Source organism: Protopterus annectens, chromosome 7.part0, assembly GCF_019279795.1.
Source record: "Protopterus annectens isolate FY-2018-M chromosome 7.part0, PAN1.0, whole genome shotgun sequence".
Lineage (NCBI taxonomy): Eukaryota > Metazoa > Chordata > Ceratodontiformes > Protopteridae > Protopterus > Protopterus annectens.
In genome coordinates, this window is record NC_056739.1 from 287771599 (window position 1) to 287799541 (window position 27943).

The following is a 27943-nucleotide window of genomic DNA, read 5'->3' on the forward strand; positions in this document are numbered from 1 at the left end:
CAGCATACCACATTGGGCAGGTCTAATGGCACTGGAATATTGGCTACATAAGATCAACATTTATAGTCCAGGATTTAATACTCTACTGATCTGTATGGCGGAACATGTTCTAACCAAGAACGTGTTCTATTTTCAAAACCAATGTTACTGGCAAATTCAGGGTATGGCGATGGGTGCCTCATTTGCACCAATATATGTCGATCTCTTTATGGGATATGTGGAAGATCAGATTATATATACTGAAACACACAACCTTTATTTGCCAGAAATGGATATTTGGAGACGGTACCTGGACGACTGTTGGCTAGTTTGGAAAGGGGGAACAGAGTATCTCATGGAATTTGTTGAATATTTGAACAGCAACAAATGGGGTGTTAGATTCACAGTCAACTCTGACATACAGCAGATTGATTTTTTGGATGTCCACCTTTGTAGGGAAGTGGACAACACTCTTTGTACCACTGTGCATAGGAAATACCCACAATACAACAGCCTCCTACATGCTTCCAGTTTACATCCCAAACACATTATAAAAAACATTCCTAAATCACAATTTATTAGGATTAAGAGAATTTGTTCATCTAATTTGGACCTTGAATATTGCCAGAATGATCTCTCAAACAAATTTATACAGCGAGGTTACAACAAAATAGATGTTCATTCTGCAGTTAGAATGACTACTAATTTATCAAGGGACACTCTGTTGGGTTACAAACCCAAGATTATCCAGTCCTCAGTCCAGTCACCCAGACTAGTAACAACCTTTGGTAGGAATACTTATCAATTACAGGATATAATTAGTAATCATTGGAATATATTGGCAACCAACACACACTTGGCCAAGTGGTTGGATGATAGATGTCTCTATTCCTACCGGAACAGTAGAACTTTAGGATCACATTTCTCTCACTACAAAAGAATTACATCTCTGGATGTTTCCATGGCCCAGACTACCCTATTGGGAGACAAATTAATTGGCTGTCACCCTTGTAGTCATTGTTCTTTTTGCAAATATATATTTACCACCAAAGAATTTACCAGTAAGAATACAGGCAAGATATACAATATCAACCATTTTGCGAATTGTAGCACGGACTGGGTGATTTATTTAGCCACATGTACATGTAGGGCATTTTATATTGGACAAACTTCTAGACAGTTACGAATTCGTATTTCGGAACATTTAGGGGATATAAGAAATGCTAGGCCTACTAATGCTTTATATAAACATACTGTTTCAAACAAAACGGCCCAGTTCTCTTTCATTTGTATTGACAAGATTGTTGGTAATAGAACTTTTAAAACTGGATGGCATAAATTGTTAGATAAAAAGGAAACTAAATGGATAGTTAAATTAGGTGGTCTTTTTCCACCGGGTCTTAATGACAAACTATAATGAACTATTTGTCACTATTAATTATCAACATATCATGTTATTTTTATATTTTGTGTTAATTTTGTCACTATATACTACAGGTTTATTATTATTATTATATATTTTGTATCATCATCTCATTTTTTGGAATGTATGCTAATCTAAAATTTTGATTGCTAACTGTTATTAATGTCTCTATTTCACTGTCTCATTTTTATTTATATTTCTAAGTTTGGTCATGATTTATGTATATAGGAAATTATGTCATATTATCTTATTTGCATTACCTATAAATAAGGTCAACTGAATCATCATGACCAAACCACTGAAGAAAGCTGATTGCTGAAACCGGTCTGGTTCACAATAAACAGATAAATTGCTACATCTACTCGGGGTGCTGGATTTTTTCTTTTTATTAAAGTTGAGATCACCATATATCAGCTGTACTTATATATATATATATATATATATATATATATATATATATATATATATATTTTTTTTTTAATATATTTTTCATACACATTTTAATATTTTTCATGCATACATTTTTATATGTTTTTCAAACATTTTGCACACAGGTACATTTTTTATGTATTAATTAAAATGGTTTTTAGAGCATACAATATTTATATACATTTCTACTATGTATTCCTGCCTGTAAAGTTTTTGATTCACCACCAGATGGTGATATTGTTTCTTTGATTTAGTTAAGAAATCTGTAATTTCAATAACAAGGATGTTAATTGAATGTATTAACATTTTAATTATGAGACACCATTGGTAGATTCAAATAACATCTGACTTATAAATTTAGTACACTGAGCACTGTTTAGCTTTTCTGATGAAGTGCATGTCGACAAAAACGCGCTGAGAACTGTAGCAGCGTTATTGTTTTTGTTTTTGTACTGTGAGGTTTGTTTGTGGAGTGAAAATAAACATCTCTTGCTGATCTGCTGTGCCTATCTTTTGAGTTTACTAGTTTCAGGTATATCTTGTGAAACAGATGAAAGGGAAAAAGAACATGTATTTATTTATTTATTTATTTAATTTATTTATTTTAAACACCTTTATTGAATTATCACTTGTAACACAGGCAAACTTGCATTTATATAACAGTAGTCAAACCATATTAACAAGTTCACACTAACAGCATTATAATTCACATCTGTTATTATATATCAAATATACTAAGCAACCTTACATAAAGTATTGAGTTCCTATCTTCTCTTAAACCTCATTCTCCAAAACATTTTTCTGCATGTATTGTTCACACATTTCCATTGTTTCTATGAAATTTACTCCTACCCTTTTCTAAAGATCCCACTTCCTGTTCTTTTATCGGGTCTATATTATCACAACGAAAGGTGAATTACATGAATGTGTTTTGAATGACACAAATTCATCAAATTGCATTTAAGCGATTTGATGAATTTGTCATAGGGCAAGGAGATGGTTGGCCACTTCCCGGAGTTGCCCTTTCCTACCGTATAGTGCAATCTCGGAGTTGGTATATTTAGTTAGGGGGGGGTGGAGCCCTCCACATGGGAGCGGAGGGGGGTGAAGCCCCCCACCTATTTATGATGTTAAATTTTTCGTTGTTAGCGAATGGCCACATAAGTTTTTTCCCTAGAGGAAAATTCGCTTATGTGGCTGTTCGCTCTTTTGCATTTTCGTGCATTATGTGTCGACCTTTTCGTAGTCGCACATATGCACTATCGTTGTGATAATATCAACCCCTTTTATCTGTGTTACAATATTCACTGCTTCAAGTGTAGTTGGTTTAGATTTCCATTTCAATTTTCTAGTAACTGCTTTTTTTGTTAGCAGCCAGAATTAAACTTAACAAGGGGTTACTGTGTCTAGGCATTTCAGATCCTGTATTCCACCTAAAAAAGAAAAACTATTTCTTTAGTTACACTCATTTGTTTGCCCATTAATACTGACAAAGTATCTGTATGGAAATTTTAAAGTCAGCCAACCCATTATACTCCCCAACAGCATATGTGCCCAGTTACCTCTTTCTTCCCCATCATACCTCCAACATTTGCCATCTACCTAAAGAAAAATTCCTGGGAGTCCTCTTGGGTTACTAAAGTATCTATTCAAACACTTACATGCAAAAATCCTAAATCTGCTATATTTTATTGCATGTTTGGAAACTATATATATGTGTGTGTGTCCTCCCACTGTTTTTTTGAGAATTGCATTTCTAATCTCTCTTCTCAACATTTTCTGATCTCTTCTAGTTGATCCCTACAGTTATTATGCAATATTTTATATACCCTACATTTCATCCCCATCTTTAACAGCAGCTTCTGTTGTAGATTCAATTAAAAACTCAACAAGTACAGATCTTTCATTTAGGAGACACCTGTACCTTTCTCTTTGTCTATACTCTGATATAAATCCCTGATAGGGAAGGCAATAATTAGGCTGCAATACAAGTGCATTCTTGGCCTCTTTCCTTTCTATTACCTTTCCTTCTCCATTTTTTATACCTTTGTTCCTCTGCCAGCTTCCAACAGAAAATTCCAGCCTCCTCTTGTCAGCTTTCTGTATCCCTATTTGCAGTCATCTCTGTTGGCAGGATCTCCTTTCTCCATTACCGTGCTGGCTTAGTTTTTGGTATACTTTCTGTTGCTTTAAGAATATAATATTCTGTATGACTGTTGTTATTCTCCTTAAGGATCTATGTCCAAAATCCCATTCTTTCCTTATTTCTTGAATTAACCTCCTGCTGCATCATCATCCCTTTCCACTTTGAACTGTAGCTTTCTGCTTGTGATATTCTTAGAGCCTTAGCTATGTAACTCTAAAAATAGCTCTTCAAATCAGGTAATCCAAAACCTCCTCATTCTATTCAGACAATAGACTTAGCCACTTCAGTCTTGCCCTCTCCCCTTCCAAAATAAAATCCTTCAACTTAATTACTATCCACAAATTGTCTATATCATAACATTGACAGCTTAGGTTGTCGAATCCTAAAACATCGACACCTAAGCGTTGAAAACTAACAATAGCGAACAGCCACATCATCAAATTCTTTCCTCGGGAAAGAATTCGGGTGGCCGTCCCTAAACAAAATAAACACACCCAAACATAGTGGGGGGCTTCACCCCCTACACCACCCAATGTGAGGGGCTGTGACCCCCATACCCCCCTAACTAAATATACCAATTCTGAGATCACTCTACATTGGGGAAAGGGAAAATCCCAGATAACGGTCAGACTAATTCTTTCCCAAGGAAAGAATTTGATGATGTGGCTGTTCATTATTGTAAGCGTTTGACTCTTGGGTGTCGATGATTAAGCATTCAACAATCTAAGCTCTCGACAATTCAATAGGAACCCTCCACAACTTCTACTCTGTTTGATAAAAATATGCTTGATCTGTGTGTAAAACTAAAGGGACTAAAACATATTTACTGCTTGTATCTTGCTATCCATAATATCCACAGGCAAGAGCTCCTAGTTTCTTAGTTTTAGAGCTCCCAGTTTCTTAATTTATGTATAATCTTTTGTTTAATGTCTTCCCACGTATCCTTAGGTGCTGTAACTGAATCCTTTTTAATCCATACTCCTAAATACATCATTTTGTCATGACCCATTAAATATGAGCATTGGTGAACCAGTTCATGTGTAGATGCATAATGTATAGTTATAGCCTTTATTTTATCTTCATTAATTTTATATCCCCACCCCCCACCCCATAACTGCCACAGAATATCCCATGACACTGAGATGTCATTTTCTGGTTCCTTCGGGTACAAAATAATATCATCTGCAAATAAAGCCCACTTTTCAAGAACACCATACCAATTATATCCTTGAATTTCAGATTTTGTTATTTTCTTTGCCAACGGTTATACATACAATGCAAATAACAAAGGGGAAACGGATACTTCTGTTTGGTTCCTCTGTTCAGACACAACATATTAGAGAGGAACCCTCCCACTTCAAATTTTGTCTCCAATCCCTCTTATATTTTTATTATTCTATCAGGAAATGAAAATACTTCTCATAAAATTCAAGTTGACTCTACTGAATGCATTCTCTGCATCAAGGCCCACCAAAAACAGCAGCATTTCTTACATTCTACTTCCCTCTGGATCATCATTGTTCTATTAATGTTTTCAAATGTTTACCTCCCCTCCACAAAACCACACTGGTCCATATCTACCAGTTTTGGCATCACCTTTGCCATTCTTTTACCCACTGAAGACATAAACACTTTATAATCACGGTTCAAAATTGAAATTGGTCTGTATAAAGCTGGATAAGATGGGTCTTTTCCATTCTAAGTGTATTACAGCCACCACATCTTTTTTTCCAGGATTTTGGTGACTCCCCTCCTTTTAAAACACTGTTAGGAAAAACTTCCAGATTTTTATCACTTTCTTCCCTCATAGCTTCCAAACTTCTGCTGGAATATCATCTACTCCTGGAGATTTTCCTGCAGATTAGTTAAACATCAACAATTTTATCCTGTCTTAACAGCTAGTTGTTGAGCCTTATCTACCTCTAACCTTGTCATATTTAAGTGTTCCATAAATATTTCCATTTGCATTTTTTCTTGATATCTACACTTCTCTGTTTTATACACATTTTCATAAAATTTCCAAAATATCGCTAATACCTCTATAGGATCTCGGGTTATTTTTCTTGTTATAGGCTCCCTACATTTGGCAGCAATGCTTTATACTTTGATACCAAAGTCTTTGTGCCAAAATTTATTTTGCTCTCGAGTTAACAAAAAACAGCTGCTTAACAGCAATCTTTCTGAACTCATGCATATTATCCCGATACTCCCTTATTTTCTCTTTTGCACTCTGCAACTGTATCTCTTCTTATTCTTTGAGATTCTCCTTATTTTTGTAATACTTTAACCTTTGTCAGCCCCTCTAAATAATTATTATTCCCTTTTAATCAGATCTCTTTTTCTTTTATTTCTACCTTATTTTTAAATTCCATTTTTATTTTACCCCACTCACTAGATCTAACTTTTCTAGTATTTGCTGTATTTCCTAATAACTCCTGGGTAATTTCCACTACTGATTCTTTAAATTCCACTCTATTTATCAGGTAGGTGGGTAAATGCCAGGGCCTGATATTTACTTCATTACCCTGCAATTTTATCATAGTTATTATTTACTTCATTACCCTGCCTTTTTAATCATACTTATTATTGGGGCATGATCTGAAATGATTATTAGATGTGGATAAAAGTTCTTAATTAAATGCACATCCATCCATCCTCACCCCCTTTTTCCCATTTTGCACTTGGGGTCAGGATGTCACTTCAACAGTGACAATAATCTCAAACTGAGGTTTACACTGCTGAGGGTCTAGCCCTGCCGTGATAGTTCATTTGTACCACTCACTCGCATACACACTCACACCTGTGGCAATTTAGAGTGTCCAATTCCCCTACTTCATGTCTTTGGAATGTGGGAGAAACTGGAACACCCGGAGGAAACCCACACAACCACAGGGAGAACATGCAGACTCTGCACAGAAGGCACCCCAGCCAAGAATTGAGCCAGAGAACCTCTTGCTGTGAGGTGACAGCTCTAATTGCTGCACCACCATGGTCACCCCCAGTTAAATGCACGTGTTCCTGTAAAATATAATTTATATCAAGTATAGCCCAGTTATTGTACCTTTGGGAATAGTATGTAAATCATCTCAGAGTTCTTATTACTGAATTCATGTTTTTCATACCAAATATTTTCATACATTTCTTCAAAAATTGTCGTCTTTTGTTATATTTTCCCTTCTAGGCCCCTGATAATTCTTCATAGCTGTAAATAATTTGTTTCCTTGTAGGAAACAAATCAAACAATAGAACTCTGCACAGTTATTCACACAAAATGTTCCCTTGACAAGAAGTAAGAGTCTGAATATAAAATCAGTTTCCCAACAAAACATTATATATTTTGACAAAAATTAACACATTTTCCTCAGAAAAATAAATTTATTTGAAGATTTCCCCAAACAAGAGAAATATCTGTCCAGCCGTGAAGATTACTAGCCAGCCAACAGTTCCTTGGGGCCTACCAAAGGAGAGCACTTTAGTGGAAAGAATGTTCTGAGCTTTTCCTAGCTCTACTTTTATATGGAGCTCTACTCAAGCTCCAGGCAGTTAATGTATACTGTAGGGGGCTAGGCTAGCTACCCTTGTGTGCTAAGTTAAGCCTATCCAGTTTCCCTTTTTGTGCTCAAATTAAACTATCCCATTTGGTTAAAGATTGGCTTTACCCATCCCATGGTTAATAATCATATATTACCCCCTAATTAGAATAACTGGGATAATACCAAATCAAATATAATTTGAGAGGACCTATGCATAGAATAAAAGCATTTAGGAGCTGCCTCTGTCCATTAGTAGCACAGGGGGCAGTCCGGGGTAAATTTTCTATTTCTCATCCATAGATCCAAGATGCACTTGAATATGGATAGGGATTAACCTTGTTTATGTGGATAGGGAATCTCTTCCACAGCAGTGGTATCCTTGGTGAGATATGCCTCTCCCTACAAACCTTTCTGTTGATGTTACAGAACAGGTATAGATCAGCAGACTGAGTATTTCTGATTCAATTTCACTTGCTTATGTGCATTAAATCCAAGTGCAGTATTGAGTCAGAGGATGCCTCATATGCCAGACATAAGTCACCTCTTAGCAGTCTGTGGGATACCAAGTATTGTGACAGGGCTTTGAGTTGGTCCATGTAGGAAATGCTATTTAGGTCTTGTATCTTTTTAGTAAGGTATCTCTGTGGGCATTACAGTTGGTGCATGTGTCTAGACACATACATGCCAAGGGCGGTATTGTATTATTGCGCTTTTGAAAGGCTGGACAGAGGCAATGGGTTAGGATCTATATTGTTTAAATGACTGCAACAGTGATCTAATCTTGAATGTGTACAGTTCACCGATTTTCTAAATAAAATTACGTGCCTATCAAAAATAAGTAAAGTATTTTAGGGGAGATTCAGGCTCTGTCAGTTGAAATATACAACTTACAGTGTATTAACAGGACTGTTATATAAACTGCATATTAGAACTGTGTTTTTCAGGATTCTTATTTCTGATTACTGTAGGTCAGAATTTTAGTCATTAGGACCCTGCCAAGAATAACTTAAAATGCTTGCACTTTTTCTGAAGTATTATATTGTTTGAAATTACACGAGTAAGAAATATTGCAGACTGAGTTGGCAAAGCAGTTTCAAGATCATCTGCCCTGTTTAAGAGTTGCAGAATTTGCTGTCGAATGGTTAAAGAGCCAAAATAATGTGAATACCACTGTAGTGGTGTGTGTGTGTCTGTGTGTGTGTGTGTGTGTGTGTGTGTGTGTGTGTGTGTGTGTGTGTGTGTGTGTGTGTGTGTGTGTGTCTAGCTCACTGTCTATATATATGTGTGTGTCAGATGATCAACTTTTTGGAAACTCAAAAAAAAAAATCGAAGCGACCATAAGATTGAGTTTCCAGAAACTCGAACATCAAAAAAAAAAAAAAAAAAAACTACCTGTATTAAGTTTTTGCAGGGGGTAAGCTCCCATGCCCTCCACACCCCTTACAAATTATATATACCAACTCTGAGATCGCACTGCAGTGAGGAAAATGGTACATTTCCCGATTCTCGTTGTACCACGGTCTCCATTCAAAAACTTCAAGATTTCAAAAAATTGATTGTATGGTCTCAACTATATGGCATTTGAGTTTCTGAAAATTTGATATGCACATTGCACAGACATTAAAGTCCATAAAAAAATGTATAGATTTAAAAAGTACCTCACCAATGACAGTAAAGCCACCATCGCTAGAATCCACCTGCTATCCACACTCCTCTATGCCTCCTCCATACTCATCAATCTAAACAAAGCAGACTTTAACAAACTAAACACCTGCTACAATAAAATAGCTAGGTTTGCTACTGATACTTCCTTCAGGACACATCACTGCATAGCAATCAAGCAACTGACCTGGCTAAAATTACCCAACCTGCTCACATATAGCAAGTCCAAAAAATTCTATATTATCCTGATAGAGTTCCTGCTCTTCATAGTCTACTTAATATCTACTCTAACAAACACCTATTAAAATCTACCAATAAAGCACTGCTGACATAGGCAAAAGCAGCAATAGCTATGGTGACTTCTTGTTTTTCATTTCTGTTGCAAGAGCATGGAATACCATCCCCGGAGATGTTAGGACCACTGAAAACAAAAATAATCTCAAAAAACTCTTCTGGTCCCATTTACATAGTTCTTGGTTATGTAATTGTTCTGACCCTCGATAGCTTCATTTAATTTGATCATAACATTCTTTAACCTTCTAAAGCTTGCAACAACTCCTTTCTATACTCTTAATCAATGTGTGTTTACTGTACTAGCCACTGATGAATGTAACCAAATGACTGAACAAAATGTCCTTTCAACTGTATCATTTATTTAACACACTGTGCTCCTTATAGTATATTATTTTGCTCCTTTATTGTGGTTGAAACTGTACTTTATTAACTTTTGACTTTGTACTGTACTTTATTAACATGTTCATAGGTTCATAGGTAGGTACTAGGCTATTGGCTCTAGGGCCTATATAAGCCTAGGCAAATGGTACCCTGGCTTTTGCCATGCAAGAAAATTATTTTCCTGTGCCCCTGTCAAGCAGAGCCACAGAAGTGATCCCTTGGGTGAATTTCATATCTCCCATCTAATCATCAAGATGTTTCTTGAAGATTGCTAATGAGGAGCTTTGTTTGATATAGATAGGTAGTTTGTTCCAGAGTATGGGAAGTCTCTGAGACAGGAATCTATCCCTCCAGCATGTTATGTTTATTGTGGTGACAAGGTTTAGGTCCCTAGAGTGTGTAGCTCGGAGGGATTGGGATTTCTTTACGTGGAGCTCTGAGTTTGACATGGCTTTGTATGTTAGGCAGAGATCGCCTCTGAGTTGGTGATATGCAACAGAGTAAAGCTGGAGTTTTTTGAGACGGTCTGCGTAGGGCATCTGTTTGAGGCCAGTAATCCTCTTTGTGAGGTATTTCTGTGGCCTTTCCAGTTGTTGTAGATGTCTTGTGAGGTAAATACCAAAAGGGGCGTTGTACTCTATAATGGGTCTAATGAGTGATGAGCAGAAGGGAACAATGGCCTCTTTTTTCCTGGATGAGAAACCTTTTGTGATGAGGTGTGCCACATAGAAGGATTTCCTGACTACTGTGGCAATGTGATTATCAAAGGAGAGACTACTGTCCACCTGTGTCGCAAGGTCTCTTATCACACTTCCGGTGTTAAGTAGACTACCGCCTATGTGGTAGTTCATGGGTACAGAGTTTTTACCAAAAGGTATGACAATGCACTTTTTGGCATTGAGCTTGAGGCCATGGCTTTGACACCAGGCATCTGTCTCAGTGAGGCCCTTTTGTAGGATGTCCACATCATTAGGAGATTTGATTATGGTTCCTAGTTTGCAGGCATCTGCGAACTTTGTTAGCCAAAGACCTTCTGTGTTAGCTTGTACTTCAGAGAAGTAGATACCAAACAGGAGAGGACCTAGGACTGAACCCTGTGGTACTCCACTTCTCACTGTGTATCGTATTTACTGTATTTGCTGTACTAATTTTTGTGGAGCTTTTCTCCCTGAGCCTCCACTGAAAATGGGATCCATGCCCAGTCAGACTTTCTTGGTAAACAAATGTAAAATAAATATTAAATAAATAAATAAACTAATATGGACCGATATATATCTATATCTATATATGTGTTTGTGTGTGTGTGTGTATATATATATATATATATATATATATATATATATATATATATATATATATATATATATATATTCTGTTTGTACATTTTATTTTGCCATGTTCATTAAAAAGGAGTGCTAGCTTAAAAATCAAGGTTTTACTTTTTTTTTTAATTTATTAATTTGTTTGCACTTTAAATGAGCCTGTCCATCTCAGATCTTTTTTTCAGCTATAACCCATTCTACAAGAGTACTGGTGAATGCAGTATGCATGAGGATATTTTCAAGTAGGCAGTCAAACTGCTCGTTTTTGGGAGGAGGTAGTAGAGAAAAGTACATTAAGAAAAACCTATACAGACATGGGAGGACATGCAAACTTCTCACAGCCAATAACTGGAGGTCAAGTTTAAGTCTGACACAGAAGCTATGAGGTAGAATTATTTACTTCTGAACCACCATGCTGGTGTTCATCTAACCTTGATAAAAGCAAATGCCCTTTCTGGGAATTCCAGGCTGATTCAAAGTCAAAAAGTAAAGCACATTCCTCCCCATGTCTCAGTGCCCTTAGTCTCCCTGTACCTCTTTATTTTTATTTACTATTTTTTACTAGATATGGCCGCTTGTAGGCCATACCTTATATTCTGTTATATTCTCCTGGTTGTCCACTGCTTTGTGTCTTTCCCATTTCTCAAAACCTAGAAGTGAAAGAATGTGGACAAAAACAGCACTAATGGGAGGAACAAAGGCCCAAAATCAAGGACAGATTTTAAATACTGCTTTTACAAACTTAGAATGTTGGTAGAATAATGTGTCTTGGTTTAGCATGCATTTTTCTCAAGGATATGACCTCTGAAACTCATTAGGTCTGTCATTATTTAGTGACTTCAGTCTTCAGTGATTTGCCAGAAAACCACAAACTTTAGGAAGGGCAGACCAAAAATATATGGCAAAATTCTGGACAGTTGAAAAGTATTGCCCTACCCCTTTTGACAGCAGCTCTCAGTTTTCATAAAATCATTTCTCGGATGGCAATGGGCAGATAGAACTCCAAAACACCACTCTGTTAACCTGCACTTCATCAAATGGAACTGTCCGCTTATATCTCCTTTCATCTGTGTCAGAAGTTATTTAAATGCTTTAAAGAGCCACTGACACTGAAGGAACATGTTTTGCTTGATGATATCCTCCTTTCATTACATATTTTATTTAAACCAAAAAACAAACCAACCGGTGCTGAGTAAAGTCCCCCTTACGAAATAATCCAATAGAGTGACCACACAAAAGGAGGTTCTCCACAGCTGGAAATATAAAATGTTGAAAAAAACTCCAGTCTTCACTTCAAGAGTTTTTTTACACAAAAAAACGAGTACAGGATCCAAAAACAGTGAGCGCTTTCACGTTTAAATAGATTTCATCAGACTTCAATGTTTAACATGGTACTCTGTCAGAATTAACTTTTGCAGATAGTAACAAACAAAGAATGGGAAAAGGTCAATCCTTCTTGCATAGACATAGAAGTACAATGATAAATGGAAGAGATTCAAGAAAAGGAACAAATAAGAATAGATTATTTACTCCATTTACTAATAGAAATATTAAAATTAAAGAAATTATTAACAATAATTGGAAATTATTAATGATGGATGAGAAAATAAGGGAGTTGGTAGATTGCACACCTAATGTCACTTATAGGAACATGAAATCGTTAAAATGACTACTATGCTATGAAGTAAAGGATAGAGAAAGTAAACCATCTCAGAGAATAGGAACTTATGCTTGTAGAACCTGCAATCAATGTACATATGTGACAAATGACAGCAAGTTCACACACCCGGATACTGGACGGGAATACAATTTTAGTTTTTATGCGAATTGTAAGTCTAAGGATTTAGTTTATTTAGCTCAATGCCAGATATGTTTGTCATTTTATGTTGGAAAAACGAACAGGGCACTAAGAGAACGTATTAGAGAACACCTATATGCCATTAATAAAGAAAATACAAGTAATGCTTTAGCGAAACATGTTATTGAAAATGGTATGACACATAAATTTAAATTCAGGGTTCTGGAATTGATTAAGAAAACAAATAGACTAGGGAATACAAAAAATTATACAGAAGTTCAGGAAAGTAGATGGATAATGAGGCTACAGGCATATAGAGCCCATGGCCTCAATGATAGAACATCATTAAAACCATTTTTTTAGCAAGACCATGTAAACATTAAATTATTCCAGTATATGTAAATTATTATGAAATATTATACTACATTATAAAAGGATTTATGTCATTATACTATATATAGTCATGTGTATAGGTCAACAATTAAAGGGTTTCTATTACATTAATAGTTTTTAGAAATATAGTATTAAAATATTAGTGTATTTATTGTTTTAGTTAATCTTAAGATGTTTTATATAATATAATGTATGTTCAAGAAGGTGTATGTGTACCTTTAGTTTAAATGAATGTTTTAATTGGGTGCTTCATTGAATGCTAATTAATTTAATTAGAGCAATGGTATAAAACATCTGACAGAGTACCATGTTAAACATTGAAGTCTGATGAAACGTATTTAAACGTGAAAGCGTTCACTGTTTTTGGATCCTGTACTCGTTTTTTTGTGTAAATAAAAAAACTCTTGAAGTGAAGACTGGAGTTTTTTTCATCATTTTATATTTCCAGCTGTGGAGAATCTCCTTTTGTGTGCTCACATATTTTATTTAATTCAGAAAAAAAAAGGTTTTTCTTTTTTATATTTCCAGTGAAAGTATGTACTTGAAACTGGGCAAATTTACATAAGCCCTGACGTCAGTGATACCACTGAAGGTCTTTAGATTGTATTCTCTGTACAGAAAATTGGGGAAACTTTTTAGACCTCGTATATATATAAACCTCAGAATTTTGGAGATGGTGTAGCCTATACTCTTTAACACTTTGGTAATACCCTTTCTTTCAGCTGCTAGCCTCAAACACAAAGCAGCAAACTGCATCCTTGATTGTGATACAAATCAATTTCTAATGCCATTCTATATATCACAGTATATAAGATCTGTTTTATTCAGATTTGCATATTCTTTTTAACCTTAACATTGAATTGTTCCTGCAAATGGCAGCAGAATTGTCCTTGAATTACTGTAATTTCATCTCTAGCTGACTTTCCTGCATGAGAGAGCTACTACTATCTAAATTTGTCAAAAGACTTCTGAACTCAGGCTTTCATGACCAGTGAAGCACAGTTCCAAGCCATCTAAGAAAGTTGCTACTGCTTTCAATTCTCCATCAAGTTAAGTCTCTTAAAAATTGTAGCAGAGTGGGAGACTGTCTGCATTTTATGGTGTGGTGTGATGTTAGCAGTACATCCCATTTTCCTCTGCTAATTAACAAAACAAGCACCCTGCTTTCATATAATATTCTTACAACAGCTTGATTATTCCCTTTCTGGGTTTGTCTGGTCCTGCCCCATCCAAAGTGGTTTTCTCTACTAATTCCTAGTTAGTGGCGTATCTGTTTAATTATTGCTTAGGCCAGATAATCAGAAAATGGTGTGTGTGTGTGTGTGTGTGTGGGGGGGGTTTAAAGGCAGATTACCCCAGAAAAATTAGTGAACCTGACTATCATTGCCCAAGTAATTTAGTGAAGTAGCCATTTGGCAGAGTTTGGTAACCAAGAGCCTTTGTTTTAAAACACAGATAAGCATTGTGCTCAGTCATTATACAATGTTTTGTGTACATCAAAGCATGTAGCCATTGGTATTGATTTATATATTTGAGGATCAAATCCTTAAAGATCACCAGTGATCTAAACAGAGCAGCATGCATGCTGCTTTTTTGCATCCCACACCCACAAATCTTACCTAATAAGACCACTATTAACACCCATATGATACATTCATTCCAGGGACATGGGAATATGGCATTCCTGGACTGGGTGACAGCCCTACAGCCCATTACCCAGGAATCATAATCAGCCCCTCCATTCCTTGACAAAAGTCAGGTTTTAGGGAGCAAGCCACCTTGCTGGTCCTGGAGTGGGGGGTGCCTGTTTGTCACCCATTTAGGAGAACACACATCCCCCTTGATGGCTCCTTGGTAAGCACCTGAACAGTGCTGGCTCAGCTGGCTCAATCTCCACTGGGTAATAGTTAGTGCTTCTACTAGATCTCCCCCTTGTAGCAAGCTGCTGCCACCTCCTTATGACCAGGAGGGATAAACTGGCAAATGCTGCTCACTCCCATCCACCCCAGCCAGCTCCTACAGGCACCTGAGCCACTACTCAGGCCCAAGTTGCTTGCTGGGTAGTCAGGGCTTTCTCTCTCTATTTCAAGAAGCAAGTCATTTGAGCTTCTGCCTTGCCATAGATTATAAGTGAGATGGTGGTGCAGGGGAAACTTGTCCCTGCAACTCACACAAAATAAAGAGTAGAAGTTTAATTTACTTGCACCAAGCCAAATAAAAGTTTTCAAGTAAATCCTGTCCAAAGTAACTTTTGTTTTGTTCCCTTTTGGAGGATAAATTGTATGCTAAGATTAAATGAAGTATTAGTACTTAGGCATCCCATCTTTAAATAAAACATAAATAATGCATAAAATGCTTTACCAGTCAAAGCCTATAGGTTTTGTGTTTTGCTAGCTGATGTGACAACAGTGAGGAAATTTGTTGGACAGAAATTTTAGATCTATATAAACAGGTGATTTATCTGGAAGTAAAGTTAAAGTTAACTTCACAGTGTTGAAGTTCAGGTCACTAAATGAGTAAGATTGTTTTGACATTCTTTCTGAAAGGTTTTAAAAGATGGAACAATATAAAGTATGATCAGGCTGTTTGATCATGTACAATCTGGATGAAAATATTGTGCTTGAGTCCTATTGGACAACTCAGGTTTAGACAGGTGTAACATTTGAATTAAATACTAGTTTACTATAATTTAATATATTAATTATAGCGTATATATGATAATTGATAATTATTAATTATTTATAATTAATTTTAATTTATTATATTATCATTTAATATATATATATATAATTTAATACATTATTAACTATAATGTTACACAGACTTAGATATAATCTGACCAAATATGATTGCTTTAGTGCTTTTAAAAGTCAAAGCATTTAAGGTTGTATATTTAGTTTTGGTTTAGTGTAATGGAGTATGGCTTTGCAGTTGGTTGTTGGAATGAGGTCTGATGTTATATTAAATTGGCAATGTACGAAATTAAACATTTGATTTGACAGTTCTATGAATTGGTATTCACCAGTGGGGACACACTGCAGTGAAGAAACTGAGAGACTGCTTATTTGGAAAAGTGGGTGTTCTGTTTTATATATTTAAGTTTGAGGAGGGAGGAGCAAAGTCCATTTCCTGCACTGTCCAGAGGGGGTCTTTCTGAGTCAAATTCATTAGCTCATTTTGTTGAATGAATGTCAACAAATGTACATTTCTGACTCCTTTCTTAAAGTGGTTTTCCAATGTAAATAATGTTAACTGTGTATCACTGTACATGGCGCATAAACTGTCGATCTAGCACTTCTCCCTATCAGCTAACATTGCTGTCCTTTAACCTTTTAAAAAAATTTTTAAATTCACATTTTACATACGCTGATGTCACAGAGTGTGAACAGTTAACTTTTACCTGTGTGGCATCAGCGTAAGGAACATATCTTGTACGGTCACAGATTTTAATGGCCACAGCATTGCGCGTGCTCAATGACACATCCATTAAAGTCTGATTGTAGCAACTGAGTATTGTGTAGTGAAGAAGGATACAAGCCTACCAACTGATCTCCCCAGACTTGTGTTGTTAGGAGAAATACTGTCACTTTTCATTGTCTGTCTTAATCTGAACAGCTTCTCTAAGAAATCCATTCCTGGAGGCTTGTAGACCTAAACCTACTGCTTGTCGTGTTTATAAGGATCTTTTGCTCACTTTATCATCCCTTTTCAACAATGAATTTAGGCAGGTACCTATACATAATCTGAGGTGTTTTTTCTTCAGGCTTAGACTGTTTTTTTTTTGGGATTTTGTTGCCATCATGTCTAAAGCACAGATTAGAAGTTCCACATTTTTTTTCTAGTAGCCATTGTGTTTTCAGAAACTTCAGCTATGCCTTGAATTAGGACGGGGTTCATTTCCACCACAGGAAAAAAAAAGAAAACATTTACAGAAACTTAACCCAGAAGAACCTTGCCATTCAGAACTGCTGGAATGCAAGATGCCATTAAGGCCAGAGATCTGAGGAGCTAACTTTTTAAGTCCTGATGCTTTCTTGACATGTTTGTCATATTACATAGCCTGAGATAGGAAGACTACATTACTGAATCAAGAAAATACATATTTTATGGTGGCATAACAGGCAATTTGGGTAGATTGTAATGATGTTCCATCAGATGAAAATAAATTGTACCTGTTTGTAGCACTGTCATACTGCCGTCTGGTTTTCAGATTGTAGTATTCCAAATAGTGATCTAGATGCAAGTAAATTGAAATCTGATTAGTAAGTGGATTCATCTTCTCCAGTCACAATTCTGGACTCTGCCATGCTTGAGGGATCAAAGACCCAAATGCCAGTACAAGCTATGACATCATGTTCCAACTACTTATAGTAGTCCCTGAGCCCATCAGTTCTTTCTTCCCCACTTGCAGAGTTCAGATCTTTATTTAAATACATGCTAAGAAAATGTTCCCTTGTTAGACATCTAGAAACAAATCCACAAATTGTTCTTGCAGCTATCAAGACTATGGGTTAGTACTCATACTGGCATTGCCTTTATTGCCTCATGAGAAGATCGTGAAGTGAAGCACTGACCCAAGTGCCAGTATGTTACCCTGTCTGAATGTTACTGAGTCTGAAGATGAGGGAGGAGGGCACTGGGTGCCTGGTAGCTTAAATGCTTGAAATGGGAAAAAAATGGTAAAGGCAGCTGAAGAAAAAAATCTTTAGTCATTCTAGAGAAAAGAGTGATCAAATGCACTGAGAATTTTAAGATAAGTGGGTCCCTGTTGGAATATGTAGAGATAAAGTACAGTTTTGTAAAATCTTACCATAACAGTAAATGTCCTTCTCTTCACTGTTGTAGTATCCTTTGTCTAAGGGATCCTCTGCCAAGGATAGCCCAACATCCACCTGGTATATCAAAGCCCTCACCTCGTATAGGCACTCTACCATCACATGTATGCTCCCAGTGCATGACATAGGACATAAAGGAGACGTATGTTCCCAGTGCATGATGTAGGACATAAACGGGATGTATGGATGCACACACTCAGAAGTGAAAAAGCCCCAGGAGGAACAGAATATTCAGAGAGGCAGAGAGGAACATGTGCATCCAGATGGAAAAGTGATAGAAGAAAGAAGGGAGAATGGCCCCTCAGCCAGGACGGCAACCAGAACACAGGGCAAGAGTCAGGACAGAGGAGGTAGGAGGGAGGGAGCAATTACTACAACAGTGAAGAAGATGACATCTACTGTTATAGTAAAATTTTAGACAACTCTGCTGTGACCTTCCCTGTTAATGTTGCAGTACTCTTCACAGAAGGGACAGTACAAGAACTCAAGGGGAAGTCTGGGAAGTGGACGGCACAGAGGAACCTTCCAGAAACCCTTGCAGGATAGCCCTAGCATATCCTGCTCTCTGCCTGGAAACAACGTCCGACTTCTAATGTTTAGTGAAAGACTGAATGGATGACCAAGTAGCAGCATCAAGGATACACTTGGTATTCTGATAATTGAAAATGGCACCAGAGGAGGCAACAGCCCTAATAGAATATGTCTTTATAGACAAAGAAAGAAATTTGCCATGAAAAAATAACAGAAGGAAATGTTGTTAGAAATCTACAAGGAGATGATTCAGTTAGAAATGGCCAAACCCAAAGTTCTGGGATGAAAAGAAGCTAAAATCTGCTCTGAAATGTGAATAACTTTAGTTTTATCTAAGTAATATCTGAGCCGTCTATGCAAATCCAAGGTGTGAAGAACCTTCTCACTGGCAGACTGCAGAGAAGGAAAAAAGGAAGGAAGATGAATAGACTGATTAAGGGGCAACTCATTTACCACCTTGAGCATAAAAGAAGGATTAGTATGAAGAAACACCATGTCTCTATGAAAAATGAAAAAAGGTGGAATAACCATGAGATCCTAAAGTTGACACTTTCTTGGATTAAGTAAGAGCCAAAAGAAGAATAGTCTTCCAAGTATAGTGTTGCACAGAAGCTGAGGTAGCAGGCTGAAAAGGGGCCTGGGTCAATTTTTCAACTGAAAAACGAAGGTCCCGAGAAGGCAGAAAAGGTTTGCTGGGAGGCCTAATATGGAGGATGCCTTTAAGAAATTCCTTGACCTCAAACCTACAGGCCAGAGTAGGATTCTATGGCAGACAAGCATAAATTGCTAATAGGTGAGCTTTAACTGAAGAATATACCAACACAGTATGGAGCAGATCACACAAATAAGGGAGTAGCAGCAGAAGCTTCACAGGTATGGGATCCTGATGGTGAGAGAGGCACCAGACAAAACATTTCTTCCATTTAGACATATAGGATTACCTATTAGTGGGTTTACTGGCCTCCTGCAGAACCCAGAGCATGTCCTTAGAAAACAGGTGCCTGAAAGGGATCAAATTCTTATCACCCATGTCAGCTGAAGAGTGGACAGGTGAGGATGGATACGAGATCCCTTGTCTTGTGTAAGAATATCCACTCAGTGAGGTAACTTGTGACAAATGCCCTTGGTCAAGTGAGAGAGAGAGAGAGAAAAGGGAACCAATGCTGTATGAACCAAAAGGGTCACCAGCAAGAGAATCCTGCCTGATCTTGTGCAGAACCCATGATAACAGAGGAAGACATGGGAAACTGTATAGAAACACCCCCTTCCAAAGAAAAGACAGGACCATCCACTTTCCAAGTCAGAGGACATGGAATTCTGGAAAAGACCAGAGGATGTTGTTTGTTCAGAGTGGAGGTGAAGAGATCTACCTGAGGTATACCCACACATGGACAATGTCCAAGAGCACATCTCTATGAAGCATGCTTTTGTGAGCTTGTATTCTGAACCTGCTCAAAGTATCTGCCATTAGATTGTCCTCTGAAGGAATGTAAACTGCCTGAATAGTCATTTGATTTTGGATAGCCAGATCTCAGACCTGAAGAGTCAATCTGCAAAGGAGATAGGACCTCAAGCTCCCCTGCTTGTTGACATACCACATCACTGTGGTACTGTCGGTGAAGACTTCCCTTCAGAATCAGAAAGGTCAGATACCTCTTAAGACACTTGGGAAAGGAGGGCCAAAACATACCTGGTCATATGATTTTGGTAGTAAATGGCCCTAAAGAAAAAAGTGGCAGCAGTATAAACTTTCTTGCCCAACCTTTCCATATTTCAACTATTCTTATCAGAAGGAAGGAGCTTAGTAGAAGTCAACAACTTAGAGGGTTTGTCAGGAGAGACTGATACCTCCGAAGGATCAGCAGAAGGACACTTAAAAAGAAATGTACATCCCTTAGGAACCTTGTAGAACCTATCAGGCTTTTTTGGTGCAGGAAGCTAAGAGTCAGGAGCTATAGAGGCTGCAGAAAAAGTATCCAAAAGGCCAGCCAGAACAGGAGGGACAACCGATGGTTTGGGAGACTCCATTTGCAGGAGCTCATACTACCTCTTTTGAATGTCAGAGATCTGGAAACAGTCCCACTTAAAATAGTCCATTGTGCTGTCAATAGTGCTCCCAAAGGGCAAATCTTTCAGGGGGGAATCTGGACACAAGGAATCCTCTTCCTATGAACTGTAGTCTGGTGGGGAAGGACTTTAAGAGGAATAAGCCAGAGAGTCTTCCCCAGAATCCAAATCCTCATCTGAAGAATCCAATTCCCTAGGTCTCTCAACAGGAGTGGAAGACTGGGGGAAGCAGGGACAGATACCACTTGAGAAGGCTTCAGGGCCATTAAAACATTAAACAAACCCTGAGTGAAATCCTTGCCATTCACACTGGGGATCCTTAACAACAGGTGAAATATGCTTAGTCTTCTATTTCTTTTTCTGTGGGACATCTGCCTGAAAAACCCTTGGAGGTCAGCACCTTGACACGACTCAATAATGGTGGTAGGAGTTTCCCACCCTCACTAAAATTTGAGGAATTCCCCTCAGTCCTATGGATTTTATTAGCTGAGGTTCTCCCTCAATGTCAGCTGCAGACATTGGAAAAGCCTCTGAGGTTGTGCGAGAATTCAGATCCGTATAGGTCTCCAGTGAGGTTGAAGCAGAGGAATCCAAAGCAAGCATCAGACAGTCTTAAGGACTTTCACTAGCCTCTAGAGAGATGTTTGGTGGAGGCTGGGCAACAACCAAATTGGGCCTAGCTTTTTTGCCTTCTTCTTGGCAGATGGCTGGCCCTTGGGACAGGAGGATTCCGCCATAGCACCCTAAGCCAGCAGCTTAAATCATTGGTTCTCAAGATATATGAACAAAGAGGAAAGCCAACTATGTAGGGTCTTAGGCAAAAATACCTGGCTGATAGAACACCTTGCATGATCATGGGAAGCACCCAAGCAAAAAAGACACTGGTCATTATGGTCTTTATGGGGAATTTGCCTCCCACACTGACATTTTCCCTTTCTAGATGACATGAACACAATACCAAACAACAGTAAAAAAGGAAAAGAAGAAACTTCAATGGGGCAATTATCTGGAAAAAAGTCTCAGTAACCAGCAAAGCATTCGGACTGGCAGCAAAGAAATTCTGAGTGTTTGCATCTGTACATCACCTATATTCTCTACATTATGCATGGGGAGCATACGTGTGATGTACAGCACCTATAAGAGCTGAAGGCTTTGGTATACTTGTTGGATGCTGGACTATCCTTGGCAGGAGATCCTTTAGGTGAAAAATACTGCTGCAGTGACATGGAAGGAGATATAACACTACCCTGTAGAGTAATACTTTAATCAGGCATTCAGCAGAAATAATCTATATGCAAACTGCTGAAAAGGACATGAAAGAAAAAAATGTTGAAACAGCAATTCAAATGTGATAAAGGTCAGGCAGACAGGTTTGTAGCTGTATGCGAAAACACTGAGGGGACAGCACATGGGCTGGACTTTCTACTGATGGTATTAAAATAGAAAGAACACCTAAAGCACATATTCCCAGGCTGAGATTCAGGAAACAACCAAAACCTATACTAATTAAACTGCAGACATAGCTATAAAAAAGGAAATCCTTTCTATTTTGTGGAAAAAAGGGAATAATCTTAAAGGCTGGAGACATAAGGTTTTACATGGTTCATAGGTTCATAGGTTGGTACTAGGCTATCAGCCCTAGCGCCTATATAAGCCTAGCCATAACAATTCCCTGGCTATTTCTTCCCACACTATTTACTTCCCTGGGGCCCTGTCTAGGAGGGCGACTGACATGATCCCCAGGGTCAATTTCCTTTCTCCCATTTAGTCGTCAAGGTTCCTTTTGAAGAGGGCCAAAGAGGCACTCTGCTTGACATGTATGGGCAATCTATTCCAGAGTCTGGGAAGTCTCTGGGTCTGGAACCTATCCCTCCAACATGTTTTGTTTATTGTGATGACAAGGTTTAGATCCCTGGAGCGTGTGGCTCTGAGGGATTGGGATTTCTTTAAGTGTAGCATGTCCAACAGCTCTGGGTTTGACATGGCTTTGTATGTTAAGCAGAGATCGCCTCTGAGTAGACAATATGTGACAGAGTATAGCTGGAGTTTTTTAAGACGGTCAGCATAGAGCATCTGCTTTAGGCCTGTGATTCTTTTAGTGAGGTATTTCTGCGGCCTTTCCAGTTGTTGCAGATGTCGTGAGAGGTACATACCAAACGGGGCATTGTATTCTATAATGGGTCTAATGAGGGATGAGTACAGTGGGGCAATGACTTCCTTTTTTCTGGATGAAAAGCCCTTAGTGATGAGGTGTGCCACATAGAAGGATTTCCTGACTGTTGTGGCAATGTGGTTATCGAAGGTGAGACCACTGTCCCCCTGTGTCCCTAAGTCTCTTATTACACTTTCGGTGTTTAGTGTACTGCCACCTATATGGTAATTCACGGATACATGTTTTTTCCCAAAGGGGATAACTATACATTTCTTGGCATTGAGCTTGAGCCCATGGCTCTAGCACCAAGCATCTGTTTCTGTAAGGCTCTTTTGTAGAGTATCCACATAATTTGGGAACTGAATAATGGCTGCCAGTTTGCAGTCATCTGCAAACTTTGTTAGCCAGAGCCCCTTAGTGTTGGCCTGTACTTCAGAGAAGTAGATGTCAAACAAGTGCGGTCCCAGGACTGAACCCTGAAGTACTCCACTTGTCACTTGTCTGGAGCTGGATTTGGAGTCGGCTACTTTTACAGTGTGGGTTCTATCAGTAAGCCAGTTAGCAACCCATTGGGTGACGTAAGGATTAATGCCCAGCTTAGTAAGTTTATCTATGATTCCACAGTGGGGGATGGTGTCAAAGGTCTTGGCAAGGTCTAGATAGACTGTGTGATTCAAAGAAGTCAATCAGGTTCAGGAGATAAGATTGGCCCTTCATGAACCCAAACTGGGTGGGGTCTAGTGTTTGAAGGTTGCCAATGTCTTTATTTATAAGTTCCATGATAATACACTCCATGGCCTTGCAGATAAGGCTTGTCAGACTGATGGGACGGTAGTTGTGGAGTGAGATAACTCTAGCTCTGCACCACTCAGTGGGCACGAAACCTGAGGCGAGGCTATGATTAAACATGACACTTAGATGAGGTGCCAGTTCATATTGTAGTTCATGTAGTACACAGCCCAGGATGTCATCTGGTCCCATGGATGCTGTATTCTTAGCTTTGGAGAGTGTGTTTTTTACCTGTGTGGCCATTATTACCAGAATTTGGCAATCTTCCGGTATTGAGATGGGCCATTTAGGGGGTGAGAGGGGGTGAAGTTGGCACTGAATCGATCTGCCAGGATATTGACAATATCCTTGGGATCAGTATATTTAATGCCATTCTGTTTTAGCTCAGAGCAGATCTGAGCATTGCCATTTAGATTCTTGACATAGTTATAGAATGCCTTGTGGTTGTCTTTGGTCTTTTTATTTTCGTAACTAGCTTTGGAGGATTTTATGAGGGATCTCAGTTTCTTACTGAGGCTGGTAAGGGAGTTTTTTGCATCCTGGAATTTTCCTCTTTTCTGCAACAGTTTCTTCCTTTTGTTTTAAAGTTTGTTTATGGCAGGGGACCACCAGATTGGCTTCCTTTTTTGGATGAGAGCATCTTGGTTCTATTTGGGATGGCAGGATTCAGCAATTGAACTTTCAGTTCCCGTCTGCATGGGTGTCATGAAGTTTGTCGCTTCTGACTTGAGTAGCATGAAGTTGGCTTTGGAGAAGTTTTTTATGGAGGTTTCCTTACTGGGGGGTGGGGGTGGGATGTGGATGTTAAGGGTGATTAGCTTATGGTCAGACCTGACTAATGAGGGGGTGACCATAGGTGTGGAGCATCGATTTCCCATGTTGGTAATGACCAGGTCTAGGATATTGGAGCCCCTGGTGGGATTATGGATTAGTTGATCCAGGGCATTGGAATTTATGAATTCCAAGAACCGTTGGACAAAAGTGTTGGTACATGAGTAGTTTTCCCAGTTAATGGCAGGGTAGTTAAAATCACCCAGTATTAGGGTGTTTGGTTCTATCTTAATATTTTCTAGTATGTTTAGAAAGGTGTAGTGAGAATCTTGGGATATGGTGGGGGATCTGTAGCAGGCTGCAATTTGGATTGCAGTCTTACCTAGTGTTAATTGCACCTGGAGAATTTCAGACGCATTGTGTTGGGCAACTAGCCTGGTGATGTGAATATCCTTGGTGAATATTGACACTCCACCACCTTTAGTGTTTTGGTCCTGGTTTGGTGGTCGAAAAGTGTGGTAAGAGTTGTAGCCTGGTATTGCAGGGGTGCTCTCTGGAGCCTTGAACCAGGTCTCAGTTACTGCACAGATATCGATGTTCTCCATTTTTAGGAGTGCCTCGAGAGAGTACATTTTGAGGTTTAGACTTCTAGCATTGAGTAGCATTACCTTCAGATTTTGCATGCTTGTACTTGTTACGGTGGTGGTTTTGTCCTTTGAACTTTGCCTAAAAAAGGCACTATAGGGGTGGCAAGAGCCTTAGCCAGTAACCTGAATCCCAGCGGCGACAGGTGCAGACCATCTCTGGCAAAGCATCGTGGTCTGTCAATCATGTCGTCCCAGGCAGACAGATACTGGATCCCCTTTGAATGACACCAGAAGCTTACCAATTATTAAAGTCAATCATTTTGTCCTTATATTGTGGTATCATTCTGGGCGAAGGCAGGATGCTACTCAGGGCTAGGGTCATACCTGCCTGGGCCACATGATCCACAAGCTCTTCCATGTCTCTTTTCATGTAGTCCAGGGAGGTACATCTCAAGTCATTCACTCCAACATGGACAATGACAGAGTCATATTTGTACTTGTTGTGGAGTGACTTGAGTGCATGCGTTATGTGGCAGATCCTGGCACCTGACAGGCAGCTGACTGTAATTTTCTCCTTGTTCAACCTGGTGAGAGGGACATCAGTGTGCCAGACTATAGAGTCACCTATGACTAAAGTGTTAGGTACATTGTATTTCCTTAAGGGCTGTTGCTGGGTGGCACACTGGTGTTGTGAACTATGTGACATTTTGGTTGTGATTGGTGTTTGTTTGCGTTTCAGCTTCAGAGGTCCTTGTTGCTTAGGCAGGTTACAGTTAAGGGGCCCTGCATATGTGTGTTCAGTGTTGCTATATGTGGGTGTTGGTGGCGTGGGTTTAGAAGGGCTATGTGTTGCTTGAGGTGTAGTGTGGCTGTTAACCTTCTACTCTTGACTGTCTAGCACAATCTTGGGTGGAGAGAGCTTTGCTTCCATTTTGGCTATGTAAGTGCATCTTTCACAGGTTGTAGTGTTGGGTGGTAGGAGGAGAGGGTTGTCTGTGTACATGAGGCAATTACTGCATTGCCCCAGTATGCCCAGATTCACAGGTGGACAGGAGAAATCACCGGAAGCTGACCCTTGGACATGCCTGGTTTGGTGCTTTTTTTTTTTTTTTTGTAAAGTACAGGAGCTGTTTTCCCTTACCTTAGCTTAGGTACTTTGCAATTATAGGCTGTTTAGTGCCTACTGTTAATGTCTCCTTATTAACAAGGAGAGTTGAGGGTGGTGCTGCGGTAGCGTTGTCGCCTCACAGTAATACGTTGTCCTGTTCGATTCTCAGCTAAAGCGTCTTCTGAGTGGAGACATGCGTGAATGGGCATACCTTCGTTGAAGGTTGTGCATCCAGGGCTGGCAACTACTGCCAATCATTAGCAGACCGGAGATCCGCTGTGGTGACCCCTAACTTGGAAAAGCCGAAAGATACAACAACAACAAGGAGAGTTGAGTGCTTGTATCAGTTTTAGGCTTCCTAGTGCTTTCCAGCAGGTATTAGAGAAAGTGCTAGTCACAGGGATGCTTAAAGGTAAGAAGAAAAAAAATGCACAGTGCAGTGTGCACTAGAGAAGTTAGATGTGAAAGTAGGTAACTTAAGTTTTACCTGTTTAAAAAGTTAAGGTTTAGTGGAGAGTTACTATTTTTAAAACAGCAAGATGGATTGAAAGGGGTGGTCACTTTTGTATTCTGCTACTATGGAATACAGTAGGATGGCCAATAAATTTAAATAGTTGAGGCAGGGGTGGCTTATGCTATAGGACTGCAGGACTGCAGCCCCACCACCTGTAGAAAGAAAACAAACATGAAGTTCTGGAACTCCACGCATGCGTGCTTGGAGTTCCTGGAACTCACAGAACTTCAGACTGCTGTGTCATGCAGTCCAGATAAGGGGAAAGCCATCTCTGCCCTGCAGATGCCCAGAAGTCTGTGCAGTGATGACCGCACAGAACGGAAAAACTCTGGACTGCATTATCTGCAGGCTGGAGCTTACTTTCGTGGGGAAATGGGCTTGCACAGACAGGACTGAAACACTTGCGTGGGACATGGAAAGGAAGGGAAACCAGCCATTAACTTTGGAACAGGAATTCAGGTACTGTTAGCAGCCGTTGGCTTCAGAAGTGTGTATGTTTAAAATGACCCAATTGCTATATACTGGTGGCTAGAGAGAACACATGGTGTGAATAGAGAATACCTCAGGCTTGAATTCTGTACCTTGGGTGCAGATGGCAAGGGCCTGAATTCCCTACCCACCACTATTTGTAAAAATTTGCAGATTAGTGCCCCATATTTTTTCTTTTCTGTTCCTTATAAAATCTGTGGTTTCTGTATTTTTGCTTTCTTACACAGTCAGTGGTGCAGTGGTAGCATTGTTGCCTGACAGCTACAGGTTCTTTGGTTTGATGCTTGGCTGGGGGTGCCTTCTGTGTGGAGTCTGCATGTCCTCCCATCTTGCAAAGATATGTGTCTGGAGTGTTTCTCCCTGGGCCTCTGCTTACAATTGGCTTTTGTTCCAAGTCAGACTTTCCTGGTTAACAAATGTAAAATTGGCTTTTGTTTCATGGTTAACAAATGTTAGGCATTTGAATTTCAGATTTCATATTCTTTGGAAAGTACATGGTAACATGAAACCTTTTATTCTAGTAATTTTCTAAGTTTATAAAATGGAGATTTGAAATTTGTCCCTATTTTTGGCTTTGTCCAGTTTTTTTTGTGCTAAGGTTGAGAGTGATGGTGAGAACTGAATTCACTGAATATGTTTGGGGGCTGTATTCCCCCATTACTGGCTTTGTCCAGGTTGTTTTTGCTAAGAGGTTGAAAGCTATGGTGAGAACTGAATTCACTGAATATGTTTCTGTATGT

The 27943-nt window shown here is 38.9% G+C and overlaps 1 protein-coding gene across 30 annotated transcripts in view; it reads left to right on the forward strand.

Annotated features, from left to right (window-relative positions):
- NFASC (neurofascin) overlaps nt 1–27943 on the forward strand; it is a 2999343-nt gene that overhangs the window by 2422426 nt on the left and 548974 nt on the right. The window lies entirely within an intron of this gene.